This window comes from Narcine bancroftii, chromosome 8, assembly GCF_036971445.1.
Source record: "Narcine bancroftii isolate sNarBan1 chromosome 8, sNarBan1.hap1, whole genome shotgun sequence".
NCBI classification, from domain to species: Eukaryota; Metazoa; Chordata; class Chondrichthyes; order Torpediniformes; family Narcinidae; genus Narcine; species Narcine bancroftii.
In genome coordinates, this window is record NC_091476.1 from 85,540,378 (window position 1) to 85,554,392 (window position 14,015).

The following is a 14,015-nucleotide window of genomic DNA, read 5'->3' on the forward strand; positions in this document are numbered from 1 at the left end:
GGATCTACACTGTCCTACACCTGACCTGCACCTGCACTGCTGTGCATCTACACTGTCCCACACCTGACCTGTGCCTGTACTGCAGTGGACCTCCACTGTCCCATACCTGACCTGTGTCTGTACTGCTGTGTATCTACACTGCCCCACACCTGACCTGCACCTGTACTGCTGTGCATCTACACTGTCCCACACCTGACCTGTATCTCTACTGCTGTGTATCTCCACTGTCCCACACCTGTTCTGTATCTCTACTGCTGTGTATCTCCACTGTCCCATACCTGACCTGCACCTGTACTGCTGTGCATCTACACTGTCCCACACCTGACCTGTGCCTGTACTGCTGTGGATCTACATTGTCGCACACCTGACCTGCACCTGTACTGCTGTGCATCTACATTGTCCCACACCAGACCTGTGATTGTACTGCTGTGGAACTACACTGTCCCACACCTGAACCGTACCTGTACGGCTGTATTTACACTGACCCACACCTGACCTGTACCTGTACTGCTGTATCTACATTGTCCCACACCTGGCGTGTACCTGTACTGCTGTGCATCTACACTGTCCCACACCAGACCTGTGCTTGTACTGCTGTGGAACTACACTGTCCCACACCTGAACTGTACCTGTACGGCTGTATCTACACTGACCCACACCTGACCAGTGCCTGTACTGCTGTGTATCTACACTGTCCCATGCCTGCTCTGTGCTTGTAGTACTGTGTATCTACACTGTCCCACGCCTGACCTGCACCTGTGCTGTTGAGGATCACCACTGTCCAACACCTGACCTGTACCTGTACTGCTGTGGATCCACACTGTCATACCCCTGACCTGTGCCTGTACTGCTGTGTATCTACAGTGTCCAACACGACTTGTGCCTGTACTGTTGTGTATCTACACTGACCCACACCTGACCTGTACTTGTACTGCTGTGGATCTCCTCTATCCCACACCTGACCTGTGCCTGTACGGCTGTGGATCTACATTGTCCCACGCTTGACCTGCACCTGTACTGCTGTGGATCTCCACTTCACCACGCCTGACCTGTGCCTGTACTGCTGTGTATCTACACTGTCCCAAACCTGACCTGTGCCTGTACTGCTGTGTATCTACACTGTCCCACGCCTGACCTGCACCTGCACTGCTGTGGATCTACACTGTCCCACACCTGACCTGTGCCTGTACTGCTGTGTATCTACATTGTCCCACGCCTGACCGGCACCTGTACTGCTGTGGATCTACACTGTCCTACACCTGACCTGCACCTGCACTGCTGTGCATCTACACTGTCCCACACCTGACCTGTGCCTGTACTGCTGTGGATCTACATTGTCGCACACCTGTCCTGCACCTGTACTGCTGTGCATCTACACTGTCCCACACCAGACCTGTGCTTGTACTGCTGTGGAACTACACTGTCCCACACCTGAACTGTACCTGTACGGCTGTATCTACACTGACCCACATCTGACCTGTGCCTGTACTGCTGTATCTACATTGTCCCACACCTGTCCTGCACCTGTACTGCTGTGCATCTACACTGTCCCACACCAGACCTGTGCTTGTACTGCTGTGGAACTACACTGTCCCACACCTGAACTGTACCTGTACGGCTGTATCTACACTGACCCACACCTGACCTGTGCCTGTACTGCTGTATCTACATTGTCCCACACCTGGCGTGTTCCTGTACTGCTGTGCATCTACTCTGTTCCTCCCCTGACTTGTACCTGTACTGCTGTGTATCTACATTGTCCCACGCATGACCTATGCCTGTACTGCTGTGTATCCTCACTGTCCCATGCCTGACCTGTGCCTGTACTGCTGTGTAGCTAAACTCTCCATCACCTGACCAGTGCCTGTACTGCTGTGTATCTACACTGTCCCATGCCTGCTCTGTGCTTGTAGTACTGTGTATCTACACTGTCCCACGCCTGACCTGCACCTGTACTGCTGAGGATCACCACTGTCCAACACCTGACCTGTACCTGTACTGCTGTGGATCCACACTGTCATACCCCTGACCTGTGCCTGTACTGCTTTGTATCTACAGTGTTCAACACATGACTTGTGCCTGTACTGTTGTGTATCTACACTAACCCACACCTGACCTGTACTTGTACTGCTGTGGATCTCCTCTATCCCACACCTGACCTGTGCCTGTACGGCCGTGGATCTACATTGTCCCACGCTTGACCTGCACCTGTACTGCTGTGGATCTCCACTTCACCACGCCTGACCTGTACCTGTACTGCTGTGGATCCGCACTGTTCTACGCCTGACCTGTGCCTGTACTGCTGTGTATCTACACTGTCCCAAACCTGACCTGTACCTGTAATGGTGAGCATCTACACTGTCCCACGCCTGACCTGTGGCTGTACTGCTGTGGATCTCCATTTTCCCACACCTGACAGGTACCGGTACAGCTGTGGATCCGCACTGTCCCACGCCTGACCTGCACCTGCACTGCTGTGGATCTACACTGTCCCACACCTGACCTGTACCTGTAATGCTGTGGATCTACACTGTCCCACACTTGACCTGCACGTGCACTGCTGTGGATATCCACTGTCCCAAGCATGACCTGTGCCTGTACTGCTGTGTATCTACACTGTCCCACGCCTGACCAGCACCTGTACTGCTGTGGATCAACACTGTCCCACACCTGACCGGCACCTGTACTGCTGTGGATCTACACTGTCCAACGCCTGACCTGCACCTGCACTGCTGTGGATCTACACTGTCCCACACCTGACCTGTGCCTGTACTGCTGTGTATCTACACTGTCCCACGCCTGACCGGCACCTGTACTGGTGTGGATCTACACTGTCCTACTCCTGACCTGCACCTGCACTGCTGTGCATCTACACTGTCCCACACCTGACCTGTGCCTGTACTGCAGTGGACCTCCACTGTCCCATACCTGACCTGTGTCTCTACTGCTGTGTATCTCCACTGTCCCATACCTGACCTGCACCTGTACTGCTGTGCATCTACACTGTCCCACACCTGACCTGTGCCTGTACTGCTGTGGATCTACATTGTCGCACACCTGACCTGCACCTGTACTGCTGTGCATCTACACTGTCCCACACCAGACCTGTGCTTGTACTGCTGTGGAACTACACTGTCCCACACCTGAACTGTAACTGTACGGCTGTATCTACACTGACCCACACCTGACCAGTGCCTGTACTGCTGTGTATCTACACTGTCCCATGCCTGCTCTGTGCTTGTAGTACTGTGTATCTACACTGTCCCACGCCTGACCTGCACCTGTGCTGCTGAGGATCACCACTGTCCAACACCTGACCTGTACCTGTACTGCTATGGATCCACACTGTCATACCCCTGACCTGTGCCTGTACTGCTGTGTATCTACAGTGTCCAACACATGACTTGTGCCTGTACTGTTGTGTATCTACACTGACCCACACCTGACCTGTACTTGTACTGCTGTGGATCTCCTCTATCCCACACCTGACCTGTGCCTGTACGGCTGTGGATCTACATTGACCCACGCTTGACCTGCACCTGTACTGCTGTGGATCTCCACTTCACCACGCCTGACCTGTACCTGTACTGCTGTGGATCCGCACTGTTCTACGCCTGACCTGTGCCTGTACTGCTGTGTATCTACACTGTCCCAAACCTGACCTGTACCTGTAATGGTGTGCATCTACACTGTCCCATGCCTGACCTGTGGCTGTACTGCTGTGGATCTCCATTTTCCCACACCTGACAGGTACCGGTACAGCTGTGGATCCGCACTGTCCCACGCCTGACCTGCACCTGCACTGCTGTGGATCTACACTGTCCCACACCTGACCTGTACCTGTACTGCTGTGGATCCACACTGTCATACCCCTGACCTGTGCCTGTACTGCTGTGTATCTACAGTGTCCAACACATGACTTGTGCCTGTACTGTTGTGTATCTACACTGACCCACACCTGACCTGTACTTGTACTGCTGTGGATCTCCTCTATCCCACACCTGACCTGTGCCTGTACGGCTGTGGATCTACATTGTCCCACGCTTGACCTGCACCTGTACTGCTGTGGATCTCCACTTCACCACGCCTGACCTGTGCCTGTACTGCTGTTTATCAGCACTGTCCCTCGCCTGACCTGCACCTGTACTGCTGTGGATCTACACTGTCCCACGCCTGACCTGCACCTGTACTGCTGTGGATCTACACTGTCCCACGCCTGACCTGCACCTGCACTGCTGTGGATCTCCACTGTCCCACACCTGACCTGCACCTGTACCTCTGTGGATCTAAACTGTCTCACGCCTGATCTGCACCTGTACTGCTGTTGATCTACACTGTCCCACGCCTGACCTGCACCTGTACTGCTGTGGATCCTCACTGTCCCACGCCTGACCTGCACCTGTACAGCTGTGCATCTACACTGTCCCACACCTGACCTGCAGTTGTACCTCTGTGGATCTAGAGTGTCCCACGCCTGATATGCACCTGTACTGCTGTGGATCCTCACTGTCCCACGCCTGACCTGTACCTGTACTGCTGTGGATATCCACTGTCCCACAGAAGACCTGCACCTGTACCTCTGTGGATCTTGGCTGTCCCACGCCTGATCTGCACCTGTACTGCTGTGGATCTACACTGTCCCACGCCTGACCTGCACCTGTACTGCTGTGGATCTACACTGTCCTACGCCTGACCTGCACCTGTACTGCTGTGCATCTACACTGTCCCACACCTGACCTTTGCCTGTACTGCTGTGGACCTCAACTGTCCCACACCTGACCTGTGCCTGTACTGCTGTGTATCTACACTCTCCCACGCCTGACCTGCACCTGTACTTCTGTGGATCTACACTGTCCCATGCCTGACCTGTATCTGTACTGCTGTGCATCTACACTGTCACACACCTGACCTGTACCTGTACTGCTGTGGATCTACACTGTCCTACGCCTGTCCTGCACCTGTACTGCTGTGGATCTCCACTGTCCCACACCTGAACTGCACCTGTGTTGCTGTGGACCTCCACTGTCCCACACCTGACCTGTGCCTGTACTGCTGTGTATCTACACTGCCCCACACCTGACCTGCACTTGTACTGCTGTGGATCTACACTGTCCCACGCCTGACCTGCACCTGTACTGCTGTGGATCTACACTGTCCCATGCCTGACCTGCACCTGTACTGCTGTGGATCTCCACTGTCCCACGCCTGACCTGCACCTGCACTGCTGTGGATCTGCACTGTCCCACGCCTGACCTGCACCTGTACTGCTGTGGATCTCCACTGTCCCACGCCTGACCTGCACCTGCACTGCTGTGGATCTGCAATGTCCCACGCCTGACCTGCACCTGTACTGCTGTGCATCTACACTGTCCCACACCTCACCTGCACCTGTACTGCTGTGGATCTACACTGTCCCATGCCTGACCTGTACCTGTACTGCTGTGCATCTACACTGTCCCACACCTGACCTGTACCTGTACTGCTGTGGATCTACACTGTCCTACGTCTGACCTGTGCCTGTACTGCTGTGTATCTACACTGTCCCACGCCTGACCTGCACCTGTACTGCTGTGGATCTACACTGTCCTACGTCTGACCTGTGCCTGTACTGCTGTGTATCTACACTGTCCCACGCCTGACCTGCACCTGTACTGCTGTGGATCTACACTGTCCCACGCCTGACCTGCACCTGTACTGCTGAGGATCCACACTGTCATACCCCTGACCTGTGCCTGTACTGCTGTGTATCTACAGTGTCCAACACATGACTTGAGCCTGTACTGTTGTGTATCTACACTGACCCACACCTGACCTGTACTTGTACTGCTGTGGATCTCCTCTATCCCACACCTGACCTGTGCCTGTACGGCTGTGGATCTACATTGTCCCACGCTTGACCTGCACCTGTACTGCTGTGGATCTCCACTTCACCACGCCTGACCTGTACCTGTACTGCATCGGATCTGCACTGTTCTACGCCTGACCTGTGCCTGTACTGCTGTGTATCTACACTGTCCAAACCTGACGTGTACCTGTAATGGTGTGCATCTACACTGTCCCACGCCTGACCTGCACCTGCACTGCTGTGGATCTACACTGTCCCACACCTGACCTGTACCTGTACTGCTGTGGAACTACACTGTCCCACACTTGACCTGCATGTGCACTGCTGTGGATCTCCACTGTCCCAAGCATGACCTGTGCCTGTACTGCTGTGTATCTCCACTGTCCCACGCATGACCGGCACCAGTACTGCTGTGGATCTACACTGTCCCACGCCTGACTTGCACCTGCACTGCTGTGGATCTACACTGTCCCACACCTGACCTGTGCCTGTACTGCTGTGTATCTACACTGTCCCACGCCTGACCGGCACCTGTACTGGTGTGGATCTACACTGTCCTACACCTGACCTGCACCTGCACTGCTGTGCATCTACACTGTCCCACACCTGACCTGTGCCTGTACTGCAGTGGACCTCCACTGTCCCATACCTGACCTGTGTCTCTACTGCTGTGTATCTCCACTGTCCCATACCTGACCTGCACCTGTACTGCTGTGCATCTACACTGTCCCACACCTGACCTGTGCCTGTACTGCTGTGGATCTACATTGTCGCACACCTGACCTGCACCTGTACTGCTGTGCATCTACACTGTCCCACACCAGACCTGTGTTTGTACTGCTGTGGAACTACACTGTCCCACGCCTGACCTGCACCTGCACTGCTGTGGATCTACACTGTCCCACACCTGACCTGTGCCTGTACTGCTGTGTATCTACACTGTCCCACGCCTGACCGGCACCTGTACTGGTGTGGATCTACACTGTCCTACACCTGACCTGTGCCTGTACTGCTGTGTATCTACACTGTCCCACGCCTGATCTGCACCTGCACTGCTGTGGATCTACACTGTCCCACACCTGACCTGTGCCTGTACTGCTGTGTATCTACACTGTCCCACGCCTGACCGGCACCTGTACTGGTGTGGATCTACACTGTCCTACACCTGACCTGCACCTGCACTGCTGTGCATCTACACTGTCCCACACCTGACCTGTGCCTGTACTGCAGTGTATCTCCACTGTCCCATACCTGACCTGCACCTGTACTGCTGTGCATCTACACTGTCCCACACCTGACCTGTGCCTGTACTGCTGTGGATCTACATTGTCGCACACCTGACCTGCACCTGTACTGCTGTGCATCTACACTGTCCCACACCAGACCTGTGCTTGTACTGCTGTGGAACTACACTGTCCCACACCTGAACTGTACCTGTACGGCTGTATCTACACTGACCCACACCTGACCTGTGCCTGTACTGCTGTATCTACATTGTCCCACACCTGGCGTGTACCTGTACTGCTGTGCATCTACTCTGTTCCTCCCCTGACTTGTACCTGTACTGCTGTGCATCTACATTGTCCCACGCATGACCTGTGCCTGTACTGCTGTGTATCCTAACTGTCCCATGCCTGACCTGTGCCTGTACTGCTGTGTATCTAAACTCTCCATCACCTGATCAGTGCCTGTACTGCTGTGTATCTACACTGTCCCATGCCTGCTCTGTGCTTGTAGTACTGTGTATCTACACTGTCCCACGCCTGACCTGCACCTGTGCTGCTGAGGATCACCACTGTCCAACACCTGACCTGTACCTGTACTGCTGTGGATCCACACTGTCATACGCCTGACCTGTGCCTGTACTGCTGTGTATCTACAGTGTCCAACACATGACTTGTGCCTGTACTGTTGTGTATCTACACTGACCCACACCTGACCTGTACTTGTACTGCTGTGGATCTCCTCTATCCCACACCTTACCTGTGCCTGTACGGCTGTGGATCTACATTGACACACGCTTGACCTGCACCTGTACTGCTGTGGATCTCCACTTCACCACGCCTGACCTGTACCTGTACTGCTGTGGATCCGCACTGTTCTACGCCTGACCTGTGCCTGTACTGCTGTGTATCTACACTGTACCAAACCAGACCTGTACCTGTAATGGTGTGCATCTACACTGTCCCACGCCTGACCTGTGGCTGTACTGCTGTGGATCTCCATTTTCCCACACCTGAAAGGTACCGGTACAGCTGTGGATCCGCACTGTCCCAAGCATGACCTGTGCCTGTACTGCTGTATATCTACACTGTCCCACGCCTGACCGGCACCTATACTGCTGTGGATCTACACTGTCCCACGCCTGACCTGCACCTGCACTGCTGTGGATCTACACTGTCCCACACCTGACCTGTGCCTGTACTGCTGTGTATCTACACTGTCCCACGCCTGACCGGCACCTGTACTGGTGTGGATCTACACTGTCCTACACCTGACCTGCACCTGCACTGCTGTGCATCTACACTGTCCCACACCTGACCTGTGCCTGTACTGCAGTGGACCTCCACTGTCCCATACCTGACCTGTGTCTGTACTGCTGTGTATCTACACTGCCCCACACCTGACCTGCACCTGTACTGCTGTGCATCTACACTGTCCCACACCTGACCTGTATCTCTACTGCTGTTTATCTCCACTGTCCCACACCTGTTCTGTATCTCTACTGCTGTGTATCTCCACTGTCCCATACCTGACCTGCACCTGTACTGCTGTGCATCTACACTGTCCCACACCTGACCTGTGCCTGTACTGCTGTGGATCTACATTGTCGCACACCTGACCTGCACCTGTACTGCTGTGCATCTACATTGTCCCACACCAGACCTGTGATTGTACTGCTGTGGAACTACACTGTCCCTCACCTGAACTGTACCTGTACGGCTGTATTTACACTGACCCACACCTGACCTGTACCTGTACTGCTGTATCTACATTGTCCCACACCTGGCGTGTACCTGTACTGCTGTGCATCTACACTGTCCCACACCAGACCTGTGCTTGTACTGCTGTGGAACTACACTCTCCCACGCCTGACCTGCACCTGTACTTCTGTGGATCTACACTGTCCCATGCCTGACCTGTATCTGTACTGCTGTGCATCTACACTGTCACACACCTGACCTGTACCTGTACTGCTGTGGATCTACACTGTCCTACGCCTGTCCTGCACCTGTACTGCTGTGGATCTCCACTGTCCCACACCTGAACTGCACCTGTGTTGCTGTGGACCTCCACTGTCCCACACCTGACCTGTGCCTGTACTGCTGTGTATCTACACTGCCCCACACCTGACCTGCACTTGTACTGCTGTGGATCTACACTGTCCCACGCCTGACCTGCACCTGTACTGCTGTGGATCTACACTGTCCCATGCCTGACCTGCACCTGTACTGCTGTGGATCTCCACTGTCCCACGCCTGACCTGCACCTGCACTGCTGTGGATCTGCACTGTCCCACGCCTGACCTGCACCTGTACTGCTGTGGATCTCCACTGTCCCACGCCTGACCTGCACCTGCACTGCTGTGGATCTGCAATGTCCCACGCCTGACCTGCACCTGTACTGCTGTGCATCTACACTGTCCCACACCTCACCTGCACCTGTACTGCTGTGGATCTACACTGTCCCATGCCTGACCTGTACCTGTACTGCTGTGCATCTACACTGTCCCACACCTGACCTGTACCTGTACTGCTGTGGATCTACACTGTCCTACGTCTGACCTGTGCCTGTACTGCTGTGTATCTACACTGTCCCACGCCTGACCTGCACCTGTACTGCTGTGGATCTACACTGTCCTACGTCTGACCTGTGCCTGTACTGCTGTGTATCTACACTGTCCCACGCCTGACCTGCACCTGTACTGCTGTGGATCTACACTGTCCCACGCCTGACCTGCACCTGTACTGCTGAGGATCCACACTGTCATACCCCTGACCTGTGCCTGTACTGCTGTGTATCTACAGTGTCCAACACATGACTTGAGCCTGTACTGTTGTGTATCTACACTGACCCACACCTGACCTGTACTTGTACTGCTGTGGATCTCCTCTATCCCACACCTGACCTGTGCCTGTACGGCTGTGGATCTACATTGTCCCACGCTTGACCTGCACCTGTACTGCTGTGGATCTCCACTTCACCACGCCTGACCTGTACCTGTACTGCATCGGATCTGCACTGTTCTACGCCTGACCTGTGCCTGTACTGCTGTGTATCTACACTGTCCAAACCTGACGTGTACCTGTAATGGTGTGCATCTACACTGTCCCACGCCTGACCTGCACCTGCACTGCTGTGGATCTACACTGTCCCACACCTGACCTGTACCTGTACTGCTGTGGAACTACACTGTCCCACACTTGACCTGCATGTGCACTGCTGTGGATCTCCACTGTCCCAAGCATGACCTGTGCCTGTACTGCTGTGTATCTCCACTGTCCCACGCATGACCGGCACCAGTACTGCTGTGGATCTACACTGTCCCACGCCTGACTTGCACCTGCACTGCTGTGGATCTACACTGTCCCACACCTGACCTGTGCCTGTACTGCTGTGTATCTACACTGTCCCACGCCTGACCGGCACCTGTACTGGTGTGGATCTACACTGTCCTACACCTGACCTGCACCTGCACTGCTGTGCATCTACACTGTCCCACACCTGACCTGTGCCTGTACTGCAGTGGACCTCCACTGTCCCATACCTGACCTGTGTCTCTACTGCTGTGTATCTCCACTGTCCCATACCTGACCTGCACCTGTACTGCTGTGCATCTACACTGTCCCACACCTGACCTGTGCCTGTACTGCTGTGGATCTACATTGTCGCACACCTGACCTGCACCTGTACTGCTGTGCATCTACACTGTCCCACACCAGACCTGTGTTTGTACTGCTGTGGAACTACACTGTCCCACGCCTGACCTGCACCTGCACTGCTGTGGATCTACACTGTCCCACACCTGACCTGTGCCTGTACTGCTGTGTATCTACACTGTCCCACGCCTGACCGGCACCTGTACTGGTGTGGATCTACACTGTCCTACACCTGACCTGTGCCTGTACTGCTGTGTATCTACACTGTCCCACGCCTGATCTGCACCTGCACTGCTGTGGATCTACACTGTCCCACACCTGACCTGTGCCTGTACTGCTGTGTATCTACACTGTCCCACGCCTGACCGGCACCTGTACTGGTGTGGATCTACACTGTCCTACACCTGACCTGCACCTGCACTGCTGTGCATCTACACTGTCCCACACCTGACCTGTGCCTGTACTGCAGTGTATCTCCACTGTCCCATACCTGACCTGCACCTGTACTGCTGTGCATCTACACTGTCCCACACCTGACCTGTGCCTGTACTGCTGTGGATCTACATTGTCGCACACCTGACCTGCACCTGTACTGCTGTGCATCTACACTGTCCCACACCAGACCTGTGCTTGTACTGCTGTGGAACTACACTGTCCCACACCTGAACTGTACCTGTACGGCTGTATCTACACTGACCCACACCTGACCTGTGCCTGTACTGCTGTATCTACATTGTCCCACACCTGGCGTGTACCTGTACTGCTGTGCATCTACTCTGTTCCTCCCCTGACTTGTACCTGTACTGCTGTGCATCTACATTGTCCCACGCATGACCTGTGCCTGTACTGCTGTGTATCCTAACTGTCCCATGCCTGACCTGTGCCTGTACTGCTGTGTATCTAAACTCTCCATCACCTGATCAGTGCCTGTACTGCTGTGTATCTACACTGTCCCATGCCTGCTCTGTGCTTGTAGTACTGTGTATCTACACTGTCCCACGCCTGACCTGCACCTGTGCTGCTGAGGATCACCACTGTCCAACACCTGACCTGTACCTGTACTGCTGTGGATCCACACTGTCATACGCCTGACCTGTGCCTGTACTGCTGTGTATCTACAGTGTCCAACACATGACTTGTGCCTGTACTGTTGTGTATCTACACTGACCCACACCTGACCTGTACTTGTACTGCTGTGGATCTCCTCTATCCCACACCTTACCTGTGCCTGTACGGCTGTGGATCTACATTGACACACGCTTGACCTGCACCTGTACTGCTGTGGATCTCCACTTCACCACGCCTGACCTGTACCTGTACTGCTGTGGATCCGCACTGTTCTACGCCTGACCTGTGCCTGTACTGCTGTGTATCTACACTGTACCAAACCAGACCTGTACCTGTAATGGTGTGCATCTACACTGTCCCACGCCTGACCTGTGGCTGTACTGCTGTGGATCTCCATTTTCCCACACCTGAAAGGTACCGGTACAGCTGTGGATCCGCACTGTCCCAAGCATGACCTGTGCCTGTACTGCTGTATATCTACACTGTCCCACGCCTGACCGGCACCTATACTGCTGTGGATCTACACTGTCCCACGCCTGACCTGCACCTGCACTGCTGTGGATCTACACTGTCCCACACCTGACCTGTGCCTGTACTGCTGTGTATCTACACTGTCCCACGCCTGACCGGCACCTGTACTGGTGTGGATCTACACTGTCCTACACCTGACCTGCACCTGCACTGCTGTGCATCTACACTGTCCCACACCTGACCTGTGCCTGTACTGCAGTGGACCTCCACTGTCCCATACCTGACCTGTGTCTGTACTGCTGTGTATCTACACTGCCCCACACCTGACCTGCACCTGTACTGCTGTGCATCTACACTGTCCCACACCTGACCTGTATCTCTACTGCTGTTTATCTCCACTGTCCCACACCTGTTCTGTATCTCTACTGCTGTGTATCTCCACTGTCCCATACCTGACCTGCACCTGTACTGCTGTGCATCTACACTGTCCCACACCTGACCTGTGCCTGTACTGCTGTGGATCTACATTGTCGCACACCTGACCTGCACCTGTACTGCTGTGCATCTACATTGTCCCACACCAGACCTGTGATTGTACTGCTGTGGAACTACACTGTCCCTCACCTGAACTGTACCTGTACGGCTGTATTTACACTGACCCACACCTGACCTGTACCTGTACTGCTGTATCTACATTGTCCCACACCTGGCGTGTACCTGTACTGCTGTGCATCTACACTGTCCCACACCAGACCTGTGCTTGTACTGCTGTGGAACTACACTGTCCCACACCTGAACTGTACCTGTACGGCTGTATCTACACTGACCCACACCTGACCAGTGCCTGTACTGCTGTGTATCTACACTGTCCCATGCCTGCTCTGTGCTTGTAGTACTGTGTATCTACACTGTCCCACGCCTGACCTGCACCTGTGCTGCTGAGGATCACCACTGTCCAACACCTGACCTGTACCTGTACTGCTGTGGATCCACACTGTCATACCCCTGACCTGTGCCTGTACTGCTGTGTATCTACAGTGTCCAACACATGACTTGTGCCTGTACTGTTGTGTATCTACACTGACCCACACCTGACCTGTACTTGTACTGCTGTGGATCTCCTCTATCCCACACCTGACCTGTGCCTGTACGGCTGTGGATCTACATTGTCCCACGCTTGACCTGCACCTGTACTGCTGTGGATCTCCACTTCACCACGCCTGACCTGTGCCTGTACTGCTGTGTATCTACACTGTCCCAAACCTGACCTGTGCCTGTACTGCTGTGTATCTACACTGTCCCACGCCTGACCTGCACCTGCACTGCTGTGGATCTACACTGTCCCACACCTGACCTGTGCCTGTACTGCTGTGTATCTACATTGTCCCACGCCTGACCGGCACCTGTACTGCTGTGGATCTACACTGTCCTACACCTGACCTGCACCTGCACTGCTGTGCATCTACACTGTCCCACACCTGACCTGTGCCTGTACTGCTGTGGATCTACATTGTCGCACACCTGTCCTGCACCTGTACTGCTGTGCATCTACACTGTCCCACACCAGACCTGTGCTTGTACTGCTGTGGAACTACACTGTCCCACACCTGAACTGTACCTGTACGGCTGTATCTACACTGACCCACACCTGACCTGTGCCTGTACTGCTGTATCTACATTGTCCCACACCTGGCGTGTTCCTGTACTGCTGTGCATCTACTCTGTTCCTCCCCTGACTTGTACCTGTACTG